We start from the raw sequence: 19,976 nt of genomic DNA on the forward strand, positions 1-19,976 counted from the left end.
CTCGCCCACCATAATATCCACAACTATCTCTTGCATCGCCAAGCTAGAATGCTGCCCGGAGACGGCATAGAACCGGATGTTCTGATCGTCCAACACCTTCCTATTGATCAAGTCTGGAAACCTCATCTCGCCCTTCATTGTTCGGTAGTAGGGGATCACGTCTGCGATGTCGGGTGTTACTGGACTTGCCAGAACCTTCTGCTTCAGTTTCTCCACCCACTCATCAGATACTAGCCTGTGGTTGTATTTGCTTTGGATGTCGATACGGCTCACGTCGATTGTATATACATTGTTGGAATAGTAACAAGTACTATTATCTGCGACGATTTTTGCTGCCTCTTCTTGCTCTTTCTGCTCTTTGCGGCTCTTCTTTTTGGTGGGTGTAGTGTTCGAACCCGAGGCAATGGCATCACTGAGTAGCTTCTTTTTTGGAGCAGGAGAGTCGGACGTCGGCTTGAGCTTGACCACCCTTTTCTGCTTTGAGGTAGTTTCCAGATCGACCCCCTTCCCCTTTGCTTCGCGAACTGGAGTCACTCTCAACGGCTCAATGTTGGAATATAGTTTTTGAACATCGCCGTAGGTGAGGTCCGTGGATTCCATGTGATCTTCATAGACCCGCAGCGTCTTTGAAATTGTGGGCCTCCTGGACAACCTCTCCCTAGCTCCCTCTAGGAATTCCTCATAGCCGCTGCCCCCCTCCGGGAAGCCGCTAGGATGTGCAAGGTGGATCTTGAAGGCAGACGCTGTCTCTACCACAAGTGCCAGTCCATATTCTTGCATGGAACTGCATGGAGTGTCTGTCACTTGGATGAGGATCCCCATGCATTCTTTTCTCCCACCATCTATATTGTACAGCCTCAGATCCTCGCCTTCCATCCCGAAAGTCCAACTGGTGAGCTCCTCCCCCTTCTCTGCATCCACATTGACAGTGGCTGGAAGAAGAATGCAATTCCTCGCCTGTTTAGAAATGCACAACAATTAGAGCTGACAGATGAAAAGCTAGTAGCTGGAAATAACGTGAGGCCACACGCCATTCACCACTGCATCAGATGTCTTGAGGCTGCATCCTAAGATGGCGTGAGGCTACACGCCATCTGTAACCGGACTGCACTCGAGAGCCCAATCGGTGCATGCCAATGTTGCTACTGAATGGCATGTGGCCTCATGCCATTTTCTACTTGGCCTAAAAGACTTACCATTTGAAGCCGAATGGAGGCGTGACAACCGGACTCGCTGGCGAATGTGCACTGTGTGTGCAGCGGATTGTAGCAGCAAGGCTACTCTGCCACTTACAGTTGGAGAGTGGCGCTGAAATCTCCCGGGACGCCAAGTGGGCTGCGTGTGGGTGGCGGAGTGGGCGGCGGAGTTGGCGGCGAAGTTACAAACTGGGTGTGTCTTGAAGTGGACGCCGATGCACACGAGCGCGATGCGAGCGCGAGTGGACGCCGATGCACACGAGAAACCTGTAGAGAAGTGGGAGCGCGAGTGGGAGCGCGATGCGAGCGCGAGTGGGAGCGCGATGCGAGCGCGAGTGTGCGAGCGCGAGTACGAAGCAAAATGCAAAACCTAACCTCACACGCGCGAAATGTCACGACGGTTGGTAATCCCGCCACGTCATCATTTCTCGGACTTGGGCGCCACCATTAATTTCTGGATCGGCGCGCGCATGCGTGAAATCCAAAAGAAATCCGCAACGTCATCATTCCTCGGACTGCATGCACGCGAAATCCAAAAGAAAGATCATGATTGGGATATCATTTAATACCCTCGCTATATTTATACCATGCATGATTGGATATTCCAAAGCATCTTGTATTTCCAAAAATGCCAGATGTTCAGCTAAATAAATTGTCAGAGGATTTGATGTGACGTTCAAGCATGTGGGCTCATGCAATTTTGATCCCAAAAAATGCATCAAAAAATGCTCGGCGTCATCTGGCGTTATCTCTTGAATGGCGTGGGGCCGCATGCCATTTTCAGGAAGCACATAGGAGTAATTATTCCTTTACAGGGCGAATATTCTTGGACCACGCGCGAGTATATTTTGAGTTTCATTCTGATCCACGCGCTAGATTGTTTCTAGATTTTACAGGATGGTATACAACTGTTAGATCTTGATGACCCTGTACAGAATGGTATCTCGATCGGTCACTTCTTGATGACCCTGCAAAGAAGCATCTCGATCGGACACCGACATGAGACCACACGAGCCTTACAATGTTTCAGGGGCATTTGCCATAGATCCGACCGTTATTTTGCTCCAAGATTCTACAGTTTGGTGTGACATTGACCTTTCCGATGCGACACTGCAAAGGGACATCAACTTCACGAATGCGGGATCACAAGAAACCAACTTCACTAACTCTGGTTTCACCAAGATCTACGTAAGGAGTTATGAAATGAAAGGATCTTCTCTATTGAAATGTTGTTTATGGTCCTAAGGGCATTGTGACATATCCAAGGATTTTCATCAAGTTCTGTATTTGCATGTTTATCAAGCTACTGAATTGCTAAACCCTAGACCCTAAACCCTAACCCTAAACATGTGGCAAATGCTGCGTGAAGAAAGATGCCCTTTCTGGGCAAATGCTGTAAGAGGCAGATGCCGAGCAGATGTATCTCAGGCTAGCGAAGGGGACAAACGAAAGCTAGCTATAAACATGACGGGATGCAAATAGATTACTAGGCTGGTCCTGCGAAAATCAAAAACCATAATTGAAAACATTGAAAATGCAAAAAGAAAGGTTTATAATATTTTTGAATTTTAAGCAACCAAAGGAATGTAAGTAGGGCATGTGTTTGTAAGTTTAAAAATGCCTCAGCCATATAAATTCCCAAGTAAATAAAGCTGTTTCTATTTTTGGTACAGGTAAACTTTATAGCGTGTGGGCTCATGCAATTTTGAACCCAAAAATGCACCAAAAGATGCTCGACTAGCATTATTCTTTGAATGGCATGTGGCATTATATTGCCATAAATGGACGTACACACACAGCATAATTATTCCTTTACACGGCGAATAATCTTGGCGCGGATCGCTGACATGGCATGGCAAAGTTCGAATCACTGACATGGCACAGCTGGATCGAGGCAAGGACATGATGTGACAAAGTTCAACCTCCGACAGCAAAGTCTAGAAGCTACTCAGTTTGAAATTTGTCAGAGGAATCATAAGATCTGGTTTGTCAGAGGATTTGATGTGACGTTCAAACGTGTGTTATTTTTGAATTCTCGAACTCATTCCTAGGTCTATCATTTTTGTGCGCCGTGTTCTTGGTTCCGCTGAGCGCAGTGAGCGCTGCTTGTGTAAGCGGCGTTGTGAGCTGTGGTTTATGCGTCTACAAGCGGTTGCGGCATTGCGAGCGCCATTGCGAGCGGCAGTTTATGCGAGTGGCAGTTTGTGCGAGCGGCGCTACGAGCAGTTGCGGTGTTGCGAGCGGCGCTACGAGTAGTTGCGGTGTTGCGAGCGGCACTGTCTTTGGTGTGGCTACCGCTTCCTCTTGATATTCGGCACTTGTGCTTCCTGGTATGTTCACCATGGAATGGTTTAGGACCACATTTAGAAATGGCATGAGGCCACATGCCATCTTGGGCCCTTGCAATTTCATGGCTAGCGTAGTGTCATGTATGATGGCATGAGGCCTCATGCCATTAGTGGTACCACTAATGGCATGAGGGCTCATGCCAATTTTGTGAATGCGAAATTTCATGTGGGTGTCAATAGCATGTTTGAATAATGGCATGTGGCCTCATGCTATTGAGGTTGTTTGGTATGTTATGATTTAGGCCATTCTCCAATCATTTTTTGTATGGTCTTAACTTCTTTTCTGCACTTTCAGAATGGCCTTCAGGGTTGGGGAAAAGGTTTACATTTTGAATGGTGGGAAGAGAGTTGCAAAAGGGACCCTTGTGTCTATGGATCGGAACTTTGTTATACACTGTCAAAGGCTTGGGGAAGGCAATGCTGCTGTATCAGTAGAGACTGTCTTCGATGGGAATGTGGTCGCTATTGAACGAGGAGAGATGGTCGTCGGGGTAAATGTTGTTGTTGCCTTGAAAAATCTTCAGAAGAAAGCAGATGTTGGGGACAGCGCAAGTGCGACGCATGTTCCCTCCGTGGATCTTAAGAACCGTGCTAGATGGATTCAGGCAAAGGTGTTTCTAAACAACCCCGAGGGGGAGGTGGTAGCTGAGGGCTTAGCCACAGTTGTCGATCCAAGAGATGCGGTTGCTAATCAAGAATTGGGCTGGGATGATATTGGAGTTGCAATTTTAGAGGTTGTTGACACAGAAGAAAACAGTCTGACTATTGGAAGCATTGTGCGGTGGAAATTGAGGCATTTAGTGTTTGAGAATGTGAAGGATTCACAATCAAACACCACTACAACTGATGACAGAACATCTCTTCATGGGAAAAGAAAGTACACCTTCCTACAGCGCAGCCAAAGGGATCTGAGCAACGAACTGAAAAGGCAGAAAATGGCGATGGAGGTTCGAATGGTCTCGACAGTTGCTTGTTGCAAGAGGAGGTGCTGTCAACATGCTGATTGGGATGCTATTGAAGAGGAGAGAGCAAGATACAAGACATTATCCTGGAAGGCAGCTCGCAATTTTGTGTATGAGGCATTACGGTCATCTGTTGATGCTTCAGAACATCAGGTGGGGGGCATGGTCTTCCAGAGGGGTTTGGTCTGCATGAAGGCATGGAGAATCATTTATGGAGTCCCTCGAAGCACATTCTACAGAATCAAAACTGAGTTCGAGGAACAAAAGGTTCAACAGGCAGTCCATGGGAACGACGGTACGCACAAAACCAGGGGTCATGTTGTATATGGAGAGGCAATCTTCAAGAGGTTTGTCGAGACATGTAGCGAGCAGCAACCACATAAAACCCGCCTCTTGGAAGATGGAACACGAGACACCCAACGAGTTCTCCCTTCCATGTATACCAAGGGGGCCATATTGGAAGATGTGAATCGGGAACTCCAGAGTAATGGCTACAGGAAGCTGAGCCAATCTAGATTTAGTAGATTGTGGAGCAACAGGTTCAGGGATGTGAGTATAGGAAAGTACTCCAGCTTTTCAAAGTGTGACGAGTGCACTGCTATCAAAATGGCTTTGTCGAAGAATTCTTGCAGCGCTCAAGAGCGAGAGACGTTGGTTAGAAGGCGGCTCGACCACAACATCGAGCAGAGAAGCTGCAGGACTGCATATTATCATAACAGGATTCTCTCCATGGAGAGACCTGACTCTTACCTCTGCATCATCCACGACAAAATGGACCAGAAAAAGACGTGCTTACCTCGACTCAATCCTGCCCCCAAGGCAATCTCTTCATCCATGCAGCTGCCTGTGTCTCTGTTTGGCATAATCGCTCATGGGCATGGTGCCCAGAACTATGGGAACTTCTTTGTACCTCTATGGGGTGGCGGGGGTGCAAACATGATGATTGCGTCCTTAGCAAAACACTTAAGGTCTCTGCAAAGTGCGCAGACTGAGCTGAACGGCCAACCCTTGCATAAGGCCCTTGTCGATCGAACCCCATACAGGGTTCAGCTGGAGGAGGAGCAAAGGCTTGCAGTATCGCGTGGGGCCCCATGCCATCCCAGTGAATATGTTGGCCGTCAGATTGTAGGGTTATCACGTGAGGCCTCATGTCATTCCGACGAGGCTGGTCGCCCGGTGAATGCACAGCCTCATCCAAACGAAGCAGAATCTCAAGGAAGTTCTTGCAGCCAATGTGGCCTTCCACCCCATCTTCTGCTCCAAACAGACAATGCTGGCAGTGAGAACAAAAACATGTACGTCTTCGCGTACTTGGCGATGCTTGTTGCCAAAGGCATATTTGAAACGGTTACACTTGGCTTTCTCATGGTTGGGCACACTCATGAAGACGTCGATGCCATGTTCAGTCACCTGGCAGAGTCCCTCCGGCGATCCAATGTCCTCACCCTCCCACAACTCTACGATGAATTCCAAAATTGCATCAAAGGCACTGTTGAAGCTGCACTTGTGACAGAGGTTCCAGACTTTAAGGGGTTTGTAAGAGGCTACATCAGGGACGGATCCGAAACGCTGATTGGCCACTCCAAGCCTCTTCAGTTTCATTTCAGCATGCGTGACGGTGCTCCAGTGATGAGGTACAAGATGAGAGAATGGGACACAGTGTGGCTGCCAGTGGATGGCATTGAACTCTTCAAGAGAGATCCCATAATTGGGGAACCTATGATTCCTCAGGGTTCCCCACGGCCGATGCACCCGGATGGACTCAAAGACCAGGAAAGTATAGTGGCCGGGATTAGACAGCATATTGCCTTCTGGAAGAGGGGGTTGGTGTTTGGTGGAGAATCCTATTTTAAGAGGTGCAAGCCTTTGCTCGAATACTGGGAGAAGATTATATCTGCTATCCAAAATGGGCCGGTTGTATATGAAGAATTGGAAGAGTCCTTTTGGCCAGAACCCAGAGCACCAGATAGTAGCGGAACAATGTCCTCTGGAAATGCAGTGACAGATAACGATGTTGAGGATCACTATTGTGGGCCGAGGAACAAGAAGCCGGATTCAGCATTCAATCCAGTACAGGTCTGCAAAGGAATGGTCGTGCTTGTCAGACCCAGTAATAAAAAACAAATGATATGGGTGGGGCGCTGCATCACTGATGCAGAGGAGGACGCGGAAACTAACTCCTTCAATGTAACTGTGAAGTGGTTCAAGCCAAGTTCCGGATATACGAAGGATTGCCTAGAAAAGAGATGGGTGCTGAATCCAAGGGATCCCAGCATGAGCATATCGGTGGATAATGTTGTGCATGGTTGGATGCGGAAGCAGAGTGCCACCATCACCTTGCCAGACCATGCAAGAGATGCAGCAAGAGCATTCATAACCCGGGTTCAAGGTGAGATTCATTAATATTCCTTTACTAAGTTTCTAATGTATTTTATTTCAAGGTGAACAATCCGAATCTGAATCAGAGGAGGCGTGATGGCATGTGGCCCTTTGCACTAGTATATCTTAATACCGGTCTGAGAAATAGAATGGCATGTGCCCTCAGGCCTTTTACTAAATCACCTTTGAAAGAAATGCAAGCCTCTATGTCGTAAAAAAAAGGTACTAGAGAAATTCCTTAATAATATGAATGTTATTTAGTTTCATGAAAATACACTAAGGGTCAAATGAGTTAAATGACTTCTCCAGACTAGCAATGCCTCTTGCTACACCTTCACAATTAGATTCGTTAGAAAAAGATAACATTGAATAATATCTAAATGTTCTCACCATTAAGTTATATGTCTGGCTAATAGGAATGACGTTCATCTTGGAAAGCTCACCACACGCTCAATGAACAAACAAATAGTGTGTGCGCGCATGCCATCGCTCTTCTTTAGCTTCAGATTCGGCTTGTTCACCTTGACAATGAGATTTTTTATACAACCAGATGGACTCAGTCTGGACACAAAGTCACCGCGCTAGTCACCATGCCCCAGATATGTCTAGCCCCTGGACAAAAAACATATAATTTCACGTCATTTTCAAATACTTGAAAATTTGTACCTAGTCCCATTTTACTGAATAAATCCCACTTTAACGAAATAGAGCTTATATCCAAATGATAGTGGTGTGGAACTTGAGTTTCAGGGCTTTAGGCTACTGAATGAAAGAATGGAACCAAAGTTCTAAGCATGGAACCAAGGAACAATGGCACTAAAGCATAGAATGACTCCCACAGCCCAAAGAGCAAAGGGACAAAAACATGAAGTGACTTGGAACAATTTTAGAGCATCAAACATCTCAATGCTAGGACTAACATGTAAAACAGAGCTAAATGAAATTTGGCACTATTTCAGCATACTAGTGACCTAATGCGAGGATATAGGTACTCCACCAATTTACATGGTATGAAACTTAGGCTTAGACCCAAGCCAGATGCAAAACAAGGACAGACACTCAAGTAGGAGCTAGACTATGCCTCAAGTTGGTCGACTATGCTCAACTTACCCACTATCCTTATTATACATTTAAAACCCCCCATAACTGCCACCCCCTTGAGGACACTTTGGGCTTTCACCCTAAGCCCTTAGTATCAGGAGTTAGTCTCTAGGACAAGGTTAAAACTTACTAAATATGGAATATTTTTAGATTGCGAATTTGGACAGGGAATAAACACCATTGTGTTCAAGACAATCTCTACATTTTGTAGATATGCCAAATGAGCAAATCTAAACACTTTCCAAAAATAGCATTTAAGACCGAATGGTACTAACACAAAGTGTATGATAGCGAAAGTGTTTGGCAAACATGGTAAGTTACCATCTAGCGAATATTGAGGGACCAAACTCAATATTGCAAGGGTTCTCAACACTAATAAGTGCAAGTCAACAAATGAGTTTCTCTAACCAGGTCAAGTATACTTGATTAATAGCACTTAGGAATTCCATCCTTATGCTCATCTGATCAAGCGCACATGTAAAGACCAGTTTCTCAACTAGCTTAGGCAAAGACTGATAAAGGATCCAACAATACTGACCTACTACCGTCGTGGCAGTAAGGAAAGAATATTTAAAAGGATTAGCTAACAGGTAACTTTTGATACCCGAAGTCACATTCAAGACAGTTTATTGTTTGTAGCGCACCTTATCTCTCTCCCTTTAAGCCAACTGGAAAAAGGGCAATTGCTTGATGAGAAAGCCCTTAGTGGCTATTTTATCCTTATTTATCCCCCAAGGTTCCAAGGATCCACGGTGACAATATATCCAAATTTCATCCCATGATCACATGTGCTACACTCACCCCCCCCCCCCCCCCCCCCTCATTGACTATTGACTAACAACCTCTACTGAGCCAAGGGGAACTAGCACTTCCATTTCCACACTGAATCTACCAATCCTTCCATTGTGTAGACCAGTTATTCCATGTGAGGCAACTAGTCATCCACCTATACCGCAATCCCACGGTGGATACCTTCGTCCGTGGATACTCCACACAAGAGAAAGGACGTACGCATGGATGCCCAATATGTACGATTTCATATTTAGGGGTAGGAATATACCTTGCTCAAGGGTATATTATATTTTTAAGTAGCCACTAATCAATAGCCATTTTCTCTAATACCAACTGTAACGCACCTTATCTTTCTCCCCTTAAGCCAATTGGAAAAGGGGCAATTGCTTGATGAGAGAGCCCTTAGTTGCTATTTTATCCCCATTTATCCCCCAAGGTTCCAAGGATCCACAGTGACAATATATCCAAATCTCATCCCATGATCACATGTGCTACATTTTTGCACTAAGCAACATAGCATCATGACCTCCATCCTCAACGTATCCTTTTGGTTCTACAGCAAAGGCTTTGCTTTGCCAAGTCCAGAGGGTGTTCACCCCTAGTAAGTCTCTTTAGCATTTTCTATTATGGGCTTTATGCATAACCCAACTTAGTGACCCACCCATAAGTCCCTTTCTTACATTCGCAATACCATTGCATTGTCATAGTTCATTTCCCTTATGTGTCTTTCCTAGTTAGTCACTTCGACTAAGCCACACCATTAACAATAGTTCAAATTAACACTTTGAACTAGGACTTTTATTCCTTAACCTCACAAGGACCTTGTCCTTGTTTTAGCCATAAGATCACCTAATGATTTAATTTTGACACCTTAATAGGTTTGTCAATAAGTATTAGGACTTTTAAACCTTTAACTTGTTGACCATGACCTTGGGGGCATCCCCAACACTTGACAGTGCATCCAAGCTAGCCCTTCTAGCCAAGGGTCCATAACAATTGAGATTGGGTGTCCCCATCTCATTCACCACGTCTTTAGTGCCACTCTAACCAAAGTGTTCAAGTTATATATGCTAAGCTTTCACATTAAAAAATTTAACTGTGCATCATTACTCTGGGGCATTCCCTATTTGGCAATGTGCCCAAGACAATCTTCTCACTAAGAGTCTATGACCACCGAAAAATGAGTGTCTTCATATTCCAAACTATCACCATGCCTGGTGAGTTAGAACTCAAACCCAAACACTAAAGGGTTGGGACTTGAACTTAACCTCTATACATGCATCTACAGACGGCATCACCTAGGATGCCTGGCATGACTCCCCATACCAGTGCACCAATTTATACTTAAGGCATACTATAAATCACAGCTTAGGAATCTAATTCCTCTGCATTGCCAAATCCTCTCACTTGATAAATCTGTAATCATGCATGGACTCCTCCATACTTGGCCCCATAGGCCACCCTTTTTTGAAGTCAACACCTTCAACTAGGGTCTTTATTCCCTCTAACTTGCTGATCTCACTTAGCAAATCATTTGACTAGTGTAATATAGTTTCATACATAAGTGTAAAAGTATTTAACCATTAACTCTCTTTGAACATTCAGGGATTTCCCTAACTTTGATAGTCTTACCTCATGGCAAGTTTCAAGACCACACTTTTGCTACACCACTCTAATTTCACATGTTTTGTGAACCATTTACACTAGGTACTAACTAACCTAGAATTGTTTTTAGGAACCTTGAAAGGACTATCCCTTAATTTGCTAAGGCCTCATTTTTTGCAAGTTTCTAATTGTCATACAGTCTAACTTGTCTAACCACCTTTGATTATACCTTTCGATTCCTAAAGTTAAATTTCATCCCTTTACTACTTACTTTTTGGCCCTGTGCCTTCTCTTTAATTATTCTCCTCCCATCTAGGAGGGTAGTTTTGCACTTTCTATTATGCCTTAGCAAGTATTCTTAAGGATGAACCTATTTAATAACTTATGGAATGATTCTTCAATTTGGATATACTCACCATGTAATTTCACACACCAGGATTAATGTTGTTACGCATGGGCCTCTTTATGCCCATTGCTAGCCATGCTAAAATCCTTTTTTAGCTTTGTCCAATTTGAATAGATGGACTTCTCTTATCTCCGCAACTTTAAACATTGGATAGCACCTTTTATCTATTATTCATTAGGGATTTAGTCTCTTGGGCCTTATCTAATGCCCTCATGATTCCAAACACCACTCCCTAGTGTTTCAGAGTATTTTGGTGTTCTAATGATGACCTTCTTTGACAATGAGCATTTTCCTTTACAAGATTGACTTATTATATCTCAACATAAACAATTTATCCTTCGGAGGGGTATATCTAACCTCCTTATCTCAATAACAAGTCTTGGGTAGTCAACTTCTACTAATCCAATTAATTATTTTTCACCTTTTGCTTAGTTGCCTCATAGTTATTAAGTCCTACAACTCATTGCTAGTGCTTCCACACTTCCATCATTATTTGGGTTACTACACTTTAACCATATGCCTTTTAACTTATGTTGTGCTATTTTTATTTCCATTAGGATTCCTTTGGCAAGGGGTTCTCATGAACCTACTAACTTGACCTCAAGGCATCATACCTTGGCACATTTGGTGTTTTTACACCATCGGCTCTATGAATGTACCTTTACGATACTTCCCACTTATGTCTAAATCTTTGCCAAGACCAATATAGTCATTTCTTATGCTAATTATCAATTAGCACTATGCCATAGTGTTCACATATAACTCTAAGCCAAAGTTGCTTTCTTCTAGGAACACTTTTCCTATGACTTTAGTATGGTGCCTTCTGCCATCAATAAAATACACATTGTTCTCATACTTAGATTTTATGATCCTCCCCATCCTTCGTAAGGTGCCATGCATCTTAATCCAAATGCTTCCATTAGTCCTTTAGGACCATTCCTTGACACGTTATTTAGCTTTTTAGAATTTACTAATTCAACGACCCGTAAGGTTTTAGCCTCATAGCTATTTTGAGGTGCCAGTTCACTGAAATACAACTTTTTGTATTCATCTCTTACTCACAAAGACCATCTTTACAAGTGTTATTTTGACACTTGATTATTTTTCATTCCCTATGGGTTACTTTTGCCCCTTATGACTATCTATCCATATGATGAGAATACTGACTTATCTTCTAAATACACCCCTAACTCCTTGGGTTATTCTAGCATTTATTAAAGGTAACCCTGGCTACCATTTCAAGGACTTATGTCCTCTTCCATATTTGACCTCTCATAGTCTTTAATTCTAATATCAAATTCATGAGCACTAACCTTAACTATATGAGGATAATTTTATGACTTCTTTATTGTTTTGGAGTCTCTATCTTTCTTGTGATCCCAACTATAGTTGTTTACCACAAATACATTAATCAGTTTGCTAAGTCAAACGCTCATTTGAATCACATCCTCAACTCTCTAAGGAAAACCTTATACTATTTCTAAGATCCCAAAGTCATTCTCTTATTGGCCCTTTTTTATCCACCACCTTGTTTACAAGTTCACACATGAACTGTAGTGGAGATCCATGTCCTCCTAACCTGCTACTCCTCAAGGATAGGCCCACTCCTAGGACCTTTCAATGCTAACACAGGTGGTGATATATTTGAACATTAGTAAAAGTCAGACTAAGGAACAGTTTTGATACCAAATTATAAGAAACTAAATTTTCCATTATACTTTAGTCACTTAACTACACTTCTGACCACTTGGAAAAGTTTCACTCACAACCTCCATAAGTCCTATTCTAGATTTGGGGACTTGCTAGACCCGAGAGTGGCATCCATTCCACTCAACCTTTACACTTGGTCCAAGTGCTCCATGTATCTGATCCCATGACCAACACTCAAAAGTACCACTAACATATCAGTCTGTTAACTAAGGCCATGCTTATTCACCTTTGTCACACCGGTGATCCAACATCACCTATATCACAATCTTGTTTTTCAAAAATTGGGCCACCCATCTATGAATCATCATCCTAGATTCACTCCTTAACCTTCTTAAGATGCCCGTAGACATAGGGAACAACTTTCCCCAATATCCCTTTTTTAGTCCCCACTAAGTCCCTTTCTATCCATGGCCGTGTTTGCCAACACTACCATTAAGTCAAGGCCCACAGGCCTGACCATTAAGTCCCACTGTCCTTTGGGATTTCCTCACCATGTGATTGTATCCTTGGTCACTACACCAAAGGATTATTCTTCTTTCTTTCTATAGTTTGGGACTTTGGGATAACATTTCAAAACACCATTAGGTACTTTCCCCACCTTCCGCCTTTGGGTGCTTTAGCCATAGGGCTGGAGCGAAGTTTCATTGAGCCACGCTAGATATCCAGGTAGGTAGTGCCACCCACACTTGGACTGGGAGCATTAACTATTTGATCTCCCGGGGGAACTAGAGCCAATTCTTGAACACTTCACCATGCTACCCCACTTGTCAATTCGTATTCACTCTAGCCTTGGACTCCTCAGTGGATATATTATCACCCAACATGTGGGCATAGCCTTCCTGGGACACACTAGCCTTTCCTAGTCTCGGTTCCATCTCGGACTCCATCTCAGACTTCATCTCGGGTCCATCTCGAACTCCATTTTGGACTCCATCTCGGGTCCATCTCAGACTCCATCTTGAGTCCATATTAGACTCCACCTCAGACTCTTTCTCAAGTCTATCTTGGACTCTATCTCAGACTCCTTCTGATCTCCATCTCAGATTCCATCTCAGATCCATTTCAAACTCCACCTCAAACTCCTTCTCAGGTCCATCTCGGACTCCATCTTGGATTCCATCTTGGGTCCATCTCAAACTCCATCTCAGGTCTCTCTTGGACTCCATCCTAGACTCCATCTCGGGTCCCTTTTCTAGAGACTCACTTACTACTTGTTTTGTGCTCATTCCCTGAGCACTTCATTGGGAGTTCCACTCCCACTCTCGACTATCTAAGTTGGAGCTTTTTAGTCCAATCGTATTACACTCATTTGGCTTTTACTTTGGCCACTACCATGTGGCATCCTTTTGGCTCCAATTTAGGGTTTAGGGATTTGTGTCTCACATTAACTCATTGAGTGGAAATTGATGCTTTTGTGAATGTATTTGCAACTACTAATTGAATACTTCCTCCTCAATTGAGAAGTTCTCCAACATTTTTGTTTAGAGTAAATTCTCTCAAATAATGGTTCTACATTTATGCCCGAAGCATTTCACATTTTAACATCTCAACTAAGGATGTGCCACATTTTCACAAGTTCTTATCATCCACAAATAGATTGCTTAGTGGAATAGCTTATTTGAACCTTCAAAGAGATGATCATGAAATACATGAACTTTTACTAAATAAACTCCTATACTCATGATCTGATATTGGTAACAGAGTTGAGTTTACCTTCACAATTACCATAGACTATTAATGCTTAGTCTTAGGATCAGTATTTGAGGAGCATTCTTCCATTAGTTCAAGTGGAGTTTGCTGAACATTTGGGCTGTGTACAAATGGGACAACAATGATCTACAACTCCTATCATCATCCACATATAGAGTACAAAGTGGATGATATGGTGTCAATCTATTTTCCCAATCTTATAATATGTGGTCTATCAAAGGGGTTTCTTGCTCAATGGAAAGGACCATATCGGATGTTGTAGGAAGTTGGACCATAAGTTTATGAGGTTCATCATTGTTGTGAATATGACTTCGGTATCAAAAGCTACCTGTCAACTAGTCCTTTTGGATATTCTTTCCTTACTACCACGACAGCAGGAGGTCAGTATTACTAGACCTATTATCAATTCCCACTTGAGCTAGTTGAGAAATTGATCAATGCCCATGCACTTAAATTGGATAAACATAAGGTAGGAACCTTATATGTTTCTTGTTGAGCATACTCGACTTGGTTTGAGAAACTTGTGTGATTAGCTTGCACTTACTAGTATCAAGAACTCTCACGATATTGAGTTTGGTCCCTCAATATTTGCTAAATGATAACTTAACGTGTCTGCCAAACACCCTTGCTATCATGCTCTTTGTGTTAGTCTCATTTTGGTCCCAAATGCTATTTATGGAAAGTGTCTAGATTTGCTCATTTGGCATATCTACAAAATGTAAAGATTGTCTTGAACACAATAGTGTTTGTCTCGTGTCCAAATTCACAATTTAGTGACATGCCACATTTAATAAATTTCAAGCTTGCTCTAGAGACTAACTCGTAGTACTCAGGGAGGCTTGGGGTGAAAGCCTAAAGCATGTGTTCCTCAAGGAAGGGAAGGGAAGGGAAGGGAAGAGGGGGGGAGTTATGGGGGGTTCTAAATGTATAGTAGGGATAGTGGGTAGGTTGAGCATGGCCGACTAACCTGAGGCATAGTTTAGATCCCGCTTGTGTGCATGTCCTTGTTTTATGTCTGACTTGGGTCTAAGCCCAAGTTCCACACCATGCTAGCTGGTGGAGTTCCTATAACCTCACGTTAGGCCACTAGTATGCTGAAATAGCGCTAAACTCTATTTGGCTCCATTTTGTGTGCTAGTCCCGGCATTAGGATGCTAGATACTCTAGGACTGTTCCAAGTCACTCTGTATTCCTAACCTTTCACTCCTTAGGCTATACGCTCGAGAGTCACTCCATGCTCCAATTTCTTTGCTCCTTGGCCTCAAGCTTAGAAGTTTGGTTTTGTTCTTTCGTTCAGTGGCCCAAGGCCACTCAGATTCCACTTTGCTGTCCTTTGAATACGTGGCACATGGCATGTGGTATGTGACACATGGCATATAGAGGGTTTAGGTTCCACTTTGTGGTTATCCTAAGGTAAATCACCATAGGATAAAGGGTAAAGACCATGTATGCTATATTTGGTATTAAAGGATACATCTCAGTGAGTACTATTCAATGAGATTGGGTAACTAGTCTCATTATATATGCAGAGATGAAAATGATAATCTGAATGGGTACACGTTTAGGTGCAATGACTTTGCATTTGTTTCTTGGGTATAAATTTTGGTTATCTTTTGTACCTTATTATGTGAGCTTGCTCTTGGGCTCATAAGAAGGATTGAAATGTTCTATTTTGCACAAGTTTGCACTTGGACTCGTGAGTGAGGCACCTTAGCAACTCAAGGTTACACTTTGAGTTGGCAAGATGGATTTGAGGTGTACCATTTTGCACGAGTTTGCACTTGGGCTCATAAGTGAGGCACATTAGCAACTCGAAGTTACATTTTGAGTTGGCAGGATTAATATTAGCCTATTAGTGGTTCTATAAGTTGTTCCATGTACCATGGGTTAAAGTAAACTTCCCTTGGGTTGCTATGAGTGACAAATAGGCTGGTCTATAGCTATTTAGCACGGCACTAATGGATCCTTTCTAGGCATGATTATGAGTGGATCAATCAAGTTTAAGTAGTCATTGTCGTGCTCTCTCATAAACTTTTCTTGGATTGGACTAAAGGTAGTGCAAAAGCAAGTTTGAGGTTTGGTCAAATATGAGACTGAAAAGAGAGTCCTCAGAGACAAAATACGTAAATCATTTTCTCTTCCAGAAGAGATGATTCACAATGAGGTGTGACTTATTGCTTGCGTTCACATTATGCAATCAAGCCCTATCTTAATGCATGTTTGTTATGATGGTTTTACAAGTGGTGAGTCATGGGATGGATATGTGAGACACAAATCCCTAAGCCCCAAAGTGGAGCCGAAAGAGTGCCACGTGGTAGTGGCCAAAGTGAAAGCCAAACGAGCGTAACACGTTTAGACTAAAAGTTATGACTTGAGGAGTCTAAGATGGAATCCAAGATGGAGTCTAAGATGGACGGAAATGGACCCAAGATGGAGTCCGAGATGGAGTCTGAGATGGACCTGAGATGGAGTCCAAAATGGAGTCTAAGATGGACCCAAGATGGACCCGAGATGGAGTTCGAGATGGAGTTCGAGATGGACCAAGATGGAGTCTGAGATGGAGTATGAGATGGAGTCCAAGATGGAGTCCGAGATGGACTGAGATAGACCCGAGATGGAGTCCGAGATGGAGTCCAAGATGGACCGGAGATGGAGTCCGAGATGGAGTCCGAGAAGGATCCAAGATGGAGTCCGAAGTCAAGACCGAGCCCGAGACCGAGACCGAGCCCAAGACTGAGCCCGAGTCCGAGTCCGAGTCCGAGTCTGAGTTTGAGTCTGAGTTCGAGTCCGAGTTTGAGTCTGAGAGGGTGAAAGCCCAAAGCATTCGTCTCCCACACCTTGGGGGGTTTGGTAAGCTCCAAAAGTATAGTAAGGGGAAGACTCCAGTGGAGCCAGTTTAGCCAAGAAAGGCAAGTTTGGCCTAGGAAGGTTGTTCTCAAGTGTTAGGTGATGGGATAACCACTGGGAGGTCCAACGCTAGAGTGAATATAGACTATCAAGTGGGGTAGCTTAATGAAGTGTTCAAAAGCCAGCTCTAGTTCCCCCGGGAGATCGAATGGTCGATGCTCCCAGTCCAAATGTGGGTGGCATTACCTACTTGGATACCTGGCGTGGCTCAATGGAACCTCGCTCTAAGCCTATGGCTAGAGCACCCAAAGGTGGAAAGCGGGAAAAGTACCCACAAAACTCGCGTAAGGCTGTGGTGTTCCAAAATGTTGTCCCAAAGTCCCAGACTGTAGAATGGAAGAGGAGTAGTCCTTTGGTGTGGTGACCAAGGATACGATCATGTGGTGAGAAAGTCCCAGAGGACAATAGGACTTAGTGGTAAGGCCTGTGGGCCTTGTTCGAGTGGCAGTGTAGGCAAACTTGGCCATAGATGGAAAAGGGACTTAGTGGGGATTGTAAAAGGGATATTGGGGAAGGTGGTTCCCCATGTTTGCGGGCATCTTAAGGATGCTAAGGAGTTGATCTTGGATGGTCACTCTTAGACAGATGGCCCAGTCATTGAGAGACGGGACTGCAATGTAAGTGGTGTTGGACCATCGGTGTGACTAAAGTGAATGGGCATGGCCTTAGCGTAATGCACTGGTATGTCAGTGGTACCTTAGGGCGTCGGTCTTGGGACCGGACATATGGAGCATTTGGACCAAATGCAAAGGATGAGTGGTATGGATGCCATTTTCAGGGCTAGCAAGTTCCATGTCCTAAATTAGACTTAAGTAGGTTGTGAATGAGACTCCTCCAAGTGGTTAGAGGTGTGGTTAAGTGACTAAAGTAGAATGGAAAAATTAGTCACTTATAGGATAGTGGTGAAGTGATAAACCATTTTGTCTAGACTTGCTACTAAAAACTTAAGTTACATTGCTCAATTCTTTTCTGGGGAACTTTACTGTTGCTCCTTGAGTAGCTTGGTGTTGGATTAGTTTTGAGTTTAGTCGGAAAGAGAGTGGCATGAGTTTGTCTGTATTGTGAACAAAAGTTAGTGGTGTTGAGTGTTGTATATCTCTATCGGTGGGGTGTGGCATTTATGTTGCATTTTGTCTAATTGATTTGACACTTGATACTCACGTAAACCTTTGCAATAGTGATATGGGCATTGCTCGTGATGTTGCTTAATTGATGATCAAGTCATTGTGATTTTATATCATATCTATGTGATAGTGAGCAAAATGTTTACAAAGTTGCTTAGTTAAATGATAATCAACCCTAAAGTGGTTGATAGTGAAGCTAGTCTACTTGCACATAGTAGCATTGTAGTAACTTTAACTAGATTCTCAATAGTGATATATAATATGCTAAGCTTATATTAGTACTTTGTTTCCTTGAAAGTTTGCCCATTGAAGTGTTGGGAAAGGGTTATAACATTCATTTACTATAATTTGTCAGTGAATCCGTTGCACTTGAAGTAGATTATTGAATGGTGAAAGTGTGAAGTTGTTGAGGCATTAGCATTGTTAACACTTGTGTTAGTGGAAGTGGCATTGTTATTTTAAGTGATGAGGAATTTTCCTTACACCTTGATTTTTCTATATCATTTTTCTTATTAATGTTTTAGCTTCACATTGGATCTTAAAGATGGTTGAAAAAGAGTGTTAGTGCAATATGAATATCTGAAAATATGGTCTTTGTGATTAAGCCTCAGATGTTTATTTTGCATTTCACAGATATCAGTGTTGGATGTCGGAAATATGGGCAAGATGTTCGATGCTTAGACATACTGTTAGGTAATAAGAATTGATGTTGAGGTAAACTTATGTGAAGTTGTTAGTAGGAGGAAGTTGGTTGAGTCTTGAAAGTTTGTATTCCTAAATTGAGAATCATTCTTTTTCTAGGATGAAAAATTTTCCATAAATTTTCTTAGGCTTTTCCAATGGATAATTTTTTGATCATTTTGCTTAAAAACTAATCTATTTTTGTAAGCTAGTATAAACTAGTGAAGGGGTTGAAGTTGACTTTGTTAGCTTAGACGTTAATATATAGTTTATATGATGTGACCTAAAAGGGATGCTAACTTTTGAGGCTAAATCAATTAAGTTGAATAGAGTCTAAAGTTGGTGTAGAAAAGTGGCTGTTGCACTTTTCTAAAAAGGTGATTCTTGTGTCTTTCTGCTATAGCATAGTCTAGGTTTACTCATTTGGCATATCTACAGAATGTAGAGATTGTCCTAAATACAATAGTGTTTGTCCCGTGTCCAAATTCGCAATCTAAAGACATTCCACATTTAGTAAATTTCGAACTTGTTCCAAAGACTAACTCTTAGTACTAAAGGAGGCTTGGGGTGAAAGCCTAAAGCATGTGTTCCTTAGGGGGGGGCGGGGGTATAGGGGGTTCCAAATATATAGTAGGAATAATAGGTAGGTCGGGAATAGCTAAACTTGAGGTATAGTCTAATTCCCACTTGCGTACTTGTCCTTGTTTTACGTTCGGCTTGGGTCTAAGCCCAAATTTCACACCATATTAGCTAGTGGAGTACCCATAACTTTACATTAAGCCACCAATATATTGAAATAACACTAAACTTTGTTTGGCTCTGTTTTCTATGCTAGTCATAGCATTGGGATGTTGGATACTCTAGGACTATTCTAAGTCGTTCCATACTCCTGACCCTTCACTTCTTATACACTCAGGAGTTACTCTATGCTCCAATTCCTTCGCTCCTTGGCTTCAAGTTTAGAAATTTGGCTCCATTCCTTTGTTCAGTGGCCCAAAACTCTAAAACTTGGATTCCACTTTGTTGTCCTTTGGACACGTGGCATATGGCATGTG

Source organism: Selaginella moellendorffii, unplaced genomic scaffold (genome assembly GCF_000143415.4).
Source record: "Selaginella moellendorffii unplaced genomic scaffold, v1.0 SELMOscaffold_24, whole genome shotgun sequence".
NCBI lineage: Eukaryota > Viridiplantae > Streptophyta > Lycopodiopsida > Selaginellales > Selaginellaceae > Selaginella > Selaginella moellendorffii.